The sequence below is a fragment of the Ranitomeya imitator genome, chromosome 1 (genome assembly GCF_032444005.1).
Source record: "Ranitomeya imitator isolate aRanImi1 chromosome 1, aRanImi1.pri, whole genome shotgun sequence".
NCBI lineage: Eukaryota > Metazoa > Chordata > Amphibia > Anura > Dendrobatidae > Ranitomeya > Ranitomeya imitator.
In genome coordinates, this window is record NC_091282.1 from 416,354,783 (window position 1) to 416,364,043 (window position 9,261).

Here is a 9,261-nt window from a genome sequence, read left to right on the forward strand (position 1 = left end):
ATCCTGCCAGCCTTCCTTCTTCAATCCCCTCCTCAGTGTGCATCCTGCCAGCCTTCCTTCTTCAATCCCCTCCTCAGTGTGCATCCTGCCAGCCTTCCTTCTTCAATCCCCTCCTCAGTGTGCATCCTGCCAGCCTTCCTTCTTCAATCCCCCCTCAGTGTGCATCCTGCCAGCCTTCCTTCTTCAATCCCCTCCTCAGTGTGCATCCTGCCAGCCTTCCTTCTTCAATCCCCTCCTCAGTGTGCATCCTGCCAGCCTTCCTTCTTCAATCCCCTCCTCAGTGTGCATCCTGCCAGCCTTCCTTCCTCAATCCCCCCTCAGTGTGCATCCTGCCAGCCTTCCTTCTTCAATCCCCCCCTCAGTGCGCATCCTGCCAGCCTTCCTTCCTCAATCCCCCCTCAGTGCGCATCCTGCCAGCCTTCCTTCCTCAATCCCCCCTCAGTGCGCATCCTGCCAGCCTTCCTTCCTCAATCCCCCCTCAGTGCGCATCCTGCCAGCCTTCCTTCCTCAATCCCCCCTCAGTGGGCATCCTGCCAGCCTTCCTTCTTCAATCCCCCCCTCAGTGCGCATCCTGCCAGCCTTCCTTCCTCAATCCCCCCCTCAGTGCGCATCCTGCCAGCCTTCCTTCCTCAATCTCCCCTCAGTGTGCATCCTGCCAGCCTTCCTTCCTCAATCCCCCCTCAGTGCGCATCCTGCCAGCCTTCCTTCCTCAATCCCCCCTCAGTGTGCATCCTGCCAGCCTTCCTTCCTCAATCCCCCCTCAGTGTGCATCCTGCCAGCCTTCCTTCCTCAATCCCCCCTCAGTGTGCATCCTGCCAGCCTTCCTTCCTCAATCCCCCCTCAGTGTGCATCCTGCCAGCCTTCCTTCCTCAATCCCCCCTGTGTGCATCCTGCCAGCCTTCCTTCTTCAATCCCCCCTCAGTGCGCATCCTGCCAGCCTTCCTTCCTCAATCCCCCTCAGTGTGCATCCTGCCAGCCTTCCTTCCTCAATCCCCCCTCAGTGTGCATCCTGCCAGCCTTCCTTCCTCAATCCCCCCTCAGTGTGCATCCTGCCAGCCTTCCTTCCTCAATCCCCCCTCAGTGTGCATCCTGCCAGCCTTCCTTCCTCAATCCCCCCTCAGTGTGCATCCTGCCAGCCTTCCTCCCCCCCTCAGTGTGCATCCTGCCAGCCTTCCTCCCCCTTCAATGTGCATCCTGCCAGCCTCTCCCATGTGCATCCTGTCTTCCTTCCTCCCCCCTCAGTGTGCATCCTGCCAACCTTCCTTCCTCCCCCCCAGTGTGCATCCTGCCAACCTTCCTTCCTCCCTCATCCTTAGTGTGCATCCTGCCTTCCTTCCTCAATCCCTCCTTCAGTGTGAATCCTGTCTTCCTTCCTCCCCCCCCCTCAGTGTGCATCCTGCCAGCCTTCGTTCCTCAATCCCCCCTCAGTGTGCATCCTGCCAGCCTTCCTCCCCCCCTCAGTGTGCATCCTGCCAGCCTTCCTCCCCCTTCAATGTGCATCCTGCCAGCCTCTCCCATGTGCATCCTGTCTTCCTTCCTCCCCCCTCAGTGTGCATCCTGCCAGCCTTCCTTCCTCCCCCCCAGTGTGCATCCTGCCAACCTTCCTTTCTCCCCCCCAGTGTGCATCCTGCCAACCTTCCTTCCTCCCTCATCCTTAGTGTGCATCCTGCCTTCCTTCCTCAATCCCTCCTTCAGTGTGAATCCTGTCTTCCTTCCTCCCCCCCCCCCTCAGTGTGCATCCTGCCAGCCTTCCTTCCTCACCCCTCCTCAGTGTGCATCCTGCCAGCCTTCCTTCCTCACCCCTCCTCAGTGTGCATCCTGCCAGCCTTCCTTCCTCCCCCATCTTTAGTGTGCATCCTGCCAGCCTTCTTTCCTCAATCCCCCCTCAGTGTGCATCCTGCCAGCCTTCCTTCCTCCCACCCTCAGTGTGCATCTTGCCAGCCTTCCTCCCCCCTCAGTGTGCATCCTGCCAGCCTTCCCCCCTCAATGTGCATCCTGCCAGCCTTCCTTCCTCACTCCCCCTCCTCAGTGTGCATCCTGCCAGCCTTCCTTCCTCCCCCCTTCAGTGTGCATCCTGTCTTCCTTCCTCCCCCCTCAGTGTGCATCCTGCCAGCCTTCCTTCCTCCCCCCTCAGTGTGCATGTTGCCAGCCTTCCTTCCCCCCCCCCCAGTGTGCATCCTGCCAACCTTCCTTCCTCCCCCCCAGTATGCATCCTGCCAACCTTCCTTCCTCCCTCATCCTTAGTGTGCATCCTGCCTTCCTTCCTCAATCCCTCCTTCAGTGTGAATCCTGTCTTCCTTCCTCCCCCCCCCTCAGTGTGCATCCTGCCAGCCTTCCTTCCTCACCCCTCCTCAGTGTGCATCCTGCCAGCCTTCCTTCCTCACCCCTCCTCAGTGTGCATCCTGCCAGCCTTCCTTCCTCCCCCATCTTTAGTGTGCATCCTGCCAGCCTTCTTTCCTCAATCCCCCCTCAGTGTGCATCCTGCCAGCCTTCCTTCCTCCCACCCTCAGTGTGCATCTTGCCAGCCTTCCTCCCCCCTCAGTGTGCATCCTGCCAGCCTTCCCCCCTCAATTTGCATCCTGCCAGCCTTCCTTCTTCACTCCCCCTCCTCAGTGTGCATCCTGCCAGCCTTCCTTCCTCCCCCCTTCAGTGTGCATCCTGTCTTCCTTCCTCCCCCCACTCAGTGTGCATCCTGCCAGCCTTCCTTCCTCGTCCCTCCTCAGTGTGCATCCTGCCAGCGTTTCTTCCCCTCTCAGTGTGCATCCTGCCAGCCTTTCTCCCCCCCTCCTCAGTGTGCATCCTGCCAGCCTTCCTTCCTCAATCCTCCCTCAGTGTGCATCCTGCCAGCCTTTCTTCCTCAATCGCCCCTGAGTGTGCATCCTGCCAGCCTTCCTCCCCCCCCAGTGTGCATCCTGCCAACCTTCCTTCCTCCCCCCCAGTGTGCATCCTGCCAACCTTCCTTCCTCCCTCATCCTTAGTGTGCATCCTGCCTTCCTTCCTCAATCCCTCCTTCAGTGTGAATCCTGTCTTCCTTCCTCCCCCCCCTCAGTGTGCATCCTGCCAGCCTTCCTTCCTCACCCCTCCTCAGTGTGCATCCTGCCAGCCTTCCTTCCTCACCCCTCCTCAGTGTGCATCCTGCCAGCCTTCCTTCCTCCCCCATCTTTAGTGTGCATCCTGCCAGCCTTCTTTCCTCAATCCCCCCTCAGTGTGCATCCTGCCAGCCTTCCTTCCTCCCACCCTCAGTGTGCATCTTGCCAGCCTTCCTCCCCCCTCAGTGTGCATCCTGCCAGCCTTCCCCCCTCAATGTGCATCCTGCCAGCCTTCCTTCCTCACTCCCCCTCCTCAGTGTGCATCCTGCCAGCCTTCCTTCCTCCCCCCTTCAGTGTGCATCCTGTCTTCCTTCCTCCCCCCACCCAGTGTGCATCCTGCCAGCCTTCCTTCCTCGTCCCTCCTCAGTGTGCATCCTGCCAGCGTTTCTTCCCCTCTCAGTGTGCATCCTGCCAGCCTTTCTCCCCCCCTCCTCAGTGTGCATCCTGCCAGCCTTCCTTCCTCAATCCTCCCTCAGTGTGCATCCTGCCAGCCTTCCTTCCTCAATCCCCCCTGAGTGTGCATCCTGCCAGCCTTCCTCCCCCTCAGTGTGCATCCTGCCAGCCTTCCTCCCCCCTTCAGTGTGCATCTTGCCAGCCTCCCCCATGTGCATCCTGTCTTCCTTCCTCCCTCCTCCTCAGTGTGCATCCTGCCAGCCTTCCTTCCTCCCCCCTCCTTAGTGTTCATCCTGCCAGCCTTCCTTTCTCCCCCTCCTCAGTGTACATCCTGCCAGTCTTCCTCCCCCCCCCCCCAGTGTGCATTCTGCCAGCCTTCCTTCCTCCCCCCTTCAGTGTGCATCCTGTCTTCCTTCCTCCCCCATCCTTAGTGTGTAATAATAATAATAATAATTTTTATTTATATAGCGCCAACATATTCCGCAGCACTTTACAATAAGCGGGGACATGTACAGACAATAAATTCAGTACAAGTTAAGACAATTTAAACAGTGACATTAGGGGTAAGGTCCCTGCTCGCAAGCTTACAATCTACAAGGAAATGGGGGGACACAATAGGTGAAAAGTTATTGTTATTTCAGGTCTGGCAATAGGATTTTCATGTAAAGCTGCATGATCCGGTCATCAGCCCGTGTGTTTAAGTGCAATAGTCAAGTATCAAGTGCAGTTATCGTGTGCATGGAGGGTGTGGAGACAGATGAAGAGTAGGGTGCAGATTCACATGCAGATAATATTTGGAAGGAGGGAACAGTACAAAGTTAGTTTACTGAGTAGTTGATGTGGTAGGCTTGTTCGAAGAGATGGTTTTTTAAAGCGCGCTTGAATAGGTCGGGGCTAGGTATCAGTCTGATCGTCTGGGGAAGTGCATTCCAGAGAGCTGGCGCGGCACAAGAAAAGTCTTGGAGACGGAGGCGTGAGGTTCGGATTATGGGGGATGTCAGTCTTAGGTCATTTGTAGAACGGAGGGCACGTGTAGGGCGATAGAGATGAGAGAGCAGATATAAGGCGGTGCAGAACTGTGGAGAGCTTTGTAGGTGAGAGAGATGAGTTTATACTGGACCCTGTAGCGAATGGGTAGCCGGTATAATGACTGGCACAAGATGGAGGCATCGGTGAAGCAGCTGGACAGAAATATGACCCTGGCTACCGCATTCAAGATGGATTGGCGAGGAGAAAGTTTGGTAAGAGGGAGACCGATCAGAAGAGAGTTGCCGTAGTCCAGACGAGAATGAATAAGAGCGACAGTAAGAGTCTTAGCAGTTTCAAAGGTGAGAAAAGGTCGGATTCTGGAGATGTTTTTAAGATGCAGGTGACAGGAGCGAGTGAGTGATCGGATATAGGGAGTAAAGTTCGGTGTCGAATATGACCCCAAGACAGCGGGCATTTTGCTTGGGAGTTATGGTTGAACCCTTCAGGGTAATTTTGATGTTGGGTAGAGTGAGGTTAGTAGAAGGGAGAAACACAAGTAGTTCAGTTTTGGAGAGATTTAGTTTCAGATAGAGGGAGGACATGATGTTAGAGACAGCAGACACACAATCCTTGGTATTTTGAATTAGAGTGGGGGTGATGTCAGGGGAAGAAGTGTATAATTGGGTGTCGTCAGCATAGAGATGGTACTGGAACCCAAATCTGCTGATTGTTTGTCCAATAAGGGCAGTGTATAGAGAGAAAAGGAGGGGGCCCAGGACTGAGCCCTGCGGAACCCCGATAGTAAGGGGAAGAGGAGCCGGCAAAGGCTACGTTCACATTAGCGTTGTGCGCCGCTGCGTCGGCGACGCAACGCACAACGCATGCAAAAACGCACGCAAAAACGCTGCATTTTGCGACGCATGCGTCGTTTTTTGCCGAAATTTGGACGCAAGAAAAATGCAACTTGTTGCGTTTTCTTGGTCCGACACTTGCGGCAAAAAAGACACATGCGTCGCACAACGCAACAAACAAAAACGCATGCGTCCCCCATGTTAAATATAGGGGCGCATGACGCATGCGTCGCCGCTGCGTCGCCCGACTTAAACCTGACGCAAACTAGCATAACGCTAGTGTGAAAGTAGCCAAAAGGATTCAGTGAAGGAGAAGTCAGAGAGGTAGGAGGAGCACCAGGAGAGGGCTGTGTCCTTGAGGCCTATGGAGCGGAGCATAGTGAGAAGGAGCTGGTGATCCACAGTATCAAATGCGGCAGATAGATCCAGCAGAATCAGCAGAGAGCAATGACCTTTGGATTTAGCTTTTATTAGATCATTAGAGACTTTAGTGAGGGCAGTTTCAGTGGAGTGTAAAGAGCGGAAACCAGATTGTAAGGGGTCGAGAAGAGAGTTATCCGAGAGATAGCGGATTAGACGGGAGTGGACCAAGCGTTCCAGGAGTTTAGAGATGAAGGAAAGGTTAGAGACAGGTCTGTAGTTAGCCGTGCAGTTCTGTTCCAGGGATGGCTTTTTAAGTAAAGGGGTAATAATGGCATGTTTAAATGAAGAGGGAAAGATACCTAAAGAAAGAGAGAGGTTAAATATTTTAGTCAGGTGAGTGGTGACCACTGGTGAGAGAGACTGCAGGAGAGGTGAAGGAATGGGGTCACTATTGCAGGTTGTAGGCCGAGCAGAAGTGAGGAGCTTGGAAACTTCTTCTTCTGAAACAGGCTCAAAGATGTCTAATGAGCTTGAGGTGCGGCAGGGAAGGGGATCCAGGCACTGAGGAGATTGGGCTGAGATATCCTGATGAATGTGGTTGATTTTTTCTAGGAAATAAGTTGCCAGATCCTCACCACTGAGATTGGAGATGGGGGCTTGTACTTTAGGTTTCAGGAGGGAGTTTAAGGTTTCAAAAAGTCGTTTTGGGTTGTTGGATAGTGAGGTGATGAGGGTGGTGAAGCAGGATTGTTTAGCCAGAGAAAGGGCAGAGTTATAGGTTTTGAGCATGAACTTATAGTGGATGAAGTCTTCTGCTAAGAGAGATTTTCTCCACTGCCGCTCTGCACACCTTGAGCAACGCTGAAGAAAGCGTGTTTGCATAGTGTGCCAGGGCTGCCGTTATCTGTGTCGGGTCTTTCTGCATGTAGAAGGTGCTGCTTGATCCAGGGCATTCTTCAGTGTAATATTGAAGTGTGACAATGCTAAGTCTGGACAGGAGAGGGAGGAGATGGGGGCTAAAGATGTGTGGAGGTTGTCCATAAGCTGCTGGGTATTAATTGTACGTGTATTCCGATAAGTGTGGTAAGTGGGGGTGTCCTGGGTGAGGAGACAATTCTTGACAGAGAAGGAAAGAAGGTTATGGTCCGAGAGTGGGAGAGTGGAGTTAGTAAAGTCATGCAGCGATCCGGGACGGGAGAAAACCAGGTCCAGAGTATTCCCGTCCTCATGCGTAGGAGAATTAGTAAACTGTGAGAGGTTGAATGAAGAATTTAGAGAGAGAAGATGAGAGGCAGATTGGGTGAGGGGATCATTGATGGGGATGTTAAAGTCTCCCATGATGAGGGTGGGGATGTCACAGGATAGAAAGTGAGTAAGCCAGGTGGCAAAGTGGTCTAGAAACAGGCGGGAGGAGCCTGGAGGACAATAAACAACCGCCACCCGTAAGTAGAAGGGCTTAAAGAGTCTGATGGCGTGGACTTCAAAGGAAGGAAATGTAAGTGAGGGAACCGGGGGGATGACCTGGAAAGCACATTGTGATGAAAGGAGTAAACCAACACCTCCACCCTGTCTGTTCTCAGGTCTGGTGGTATGTGAAAATTTCAGCCCACCAAACGAGAGAGCGGCAGCGGCGGTGGTGTCTGAATGCTGGATCCAGGTTTCTGTAATAGCCAGTAGGTTAAGGGAATTAGAGAGGAAAAGATCGTGAATGTAAGTTAGTTTGTTACACACAGACCGTGCATTCCAGAGAGCACAGTGGAAAGCGATATGAGAAGGCATGCACTGAATGTTAATAAGATTAGCAGGGTTTCTATATGTAGCTGGAGGAGAGTAATGTATGCTGGTGGAGGGAGGTCCAGGGTTTGGGGAGATGTCACCTCACTTCCTCCCTAATAAGTAGCTCAAATGTGCACCCCTTAGGCAGATGTTGATATAGCAAGAGGGGCGAAAACAAAATATAACCTTTAATAGTGCGATTGAAAGAATGCTATAAAAAAAAGAGCAAATTCAAAAAACGCATGAATTCACTAGCCAGAACAACAGAATAGGACCAACATTCATCCCACACAACATTTGAGGGAGCACAATGGTGTACTGGCGTTTAAATTAAGCATAACTAATACTTCTATTTGCCTCTGCATGTTATCTTTGGATTTACTAAATTCCTCTGCATACAAATCTAATGTCTTGTTCTGGCTAGCGAATTCATGCTGCTATTTCATGGGTTTTATGCACTTTTTGATAGTGTTCGTTTAATGGTACTATTAAAGGTTATATTAAAGTACTATTAAAGGTTACTCCCCACCACCACCCCATAGTGTATCCTGCCAGTCTTCCTCCCTTCCCCCTCCTCAGTGTGCATTCTGCCAACCTTCCTTCGTCCCCTGGTCCTCAGTGTGTATGCTGCCATAACCCTCCTTTGTCATCTTCCTCTCCCCCTTTCTCCCCCTCCTCCTTTCTCACGTTTCTCCCCACTCTTCTTCCTCCCTCCCTCACTACATCACCCTCCTTCCTCCCTACCCCACACTCCCTCACCCTAGATCATGAAATTATTGGGAGTTATTCTTTAAGCCGTTGGTAACTTATTTCTCATATACAGATTGTTAAAACTGGCGGAACGCACCAAATATTAATTAGAGGCGATATAAGATGCAGTCGCAGTGGGTCCACTGTGCAGAAAAGACACCTGCTGCTTGGTAATGACGGACTATATGGCGGTATTAGGAGAAGACACACACGGGTTAGCTTCACCCGGTATGAAGGAAGCGAACCCTGTTACGTCACAAGGTCGCGATACCGCACAGAGAGCGCAAGCAAGGAGTCACAAAACTCTGCCCCAAGACTCAGGGTAAGAGTCCCTCTAGACCTCCTGCGCTCAACACCGCTATTGTGGTGTCAGGGAATAAATTAAGCTAAAGATTTACCACACAACAGTGCGTGCAGCGCCGCTCTGGCGGACGCCATTATCCACCCTATCTTGGGCCAGGAAAGCACACTATTTGCTCAGGGTGCCGCACTGGCGATCACTGCTAATAGACGCTGTCTCTTGTGTTAATTTTGCGGGGTCGCACTGTCAGGTGCTAGATAGCTCCACCATTCGCGAGCAGTCAACAACTCTAGGAAGGGAACACCACAAAAAAATGATTATAAGGCAATGTTTATTTTGTCAAAACTAATTTTTATTAGGGTACTACAAAATTTAAAACCATACTGTCAGATTTGGGGAATAGGACAATATCCCCCCCTATTTAACAATGTTGACACGCAGCACTGTTATGACCTGGTGGTCAGGACAGTAATGGACCTGGTGGTTAAGAGCACACGGAATGACCTCATAGTTACTGATAATAAGGACGAGCTCTGGGACGTGGGAACTCTGCTGACCGCAATCACTAAACCTATCAAACACACTAGAAATAGCCGTGGATTGCGCTTAACGCTCCCTATGCAACTCGGCACAGCCTAAGAAACTAGCTAGCCCTGAAGATAGAAAAATAAAGCCTACCTTGCCTCAGAGAAATTCCCCAAATGAAAAGGCAGCCCCCCACATATAATGACTGTGAGTAAAGATGAAAATACAAACACAGAGATGAAAT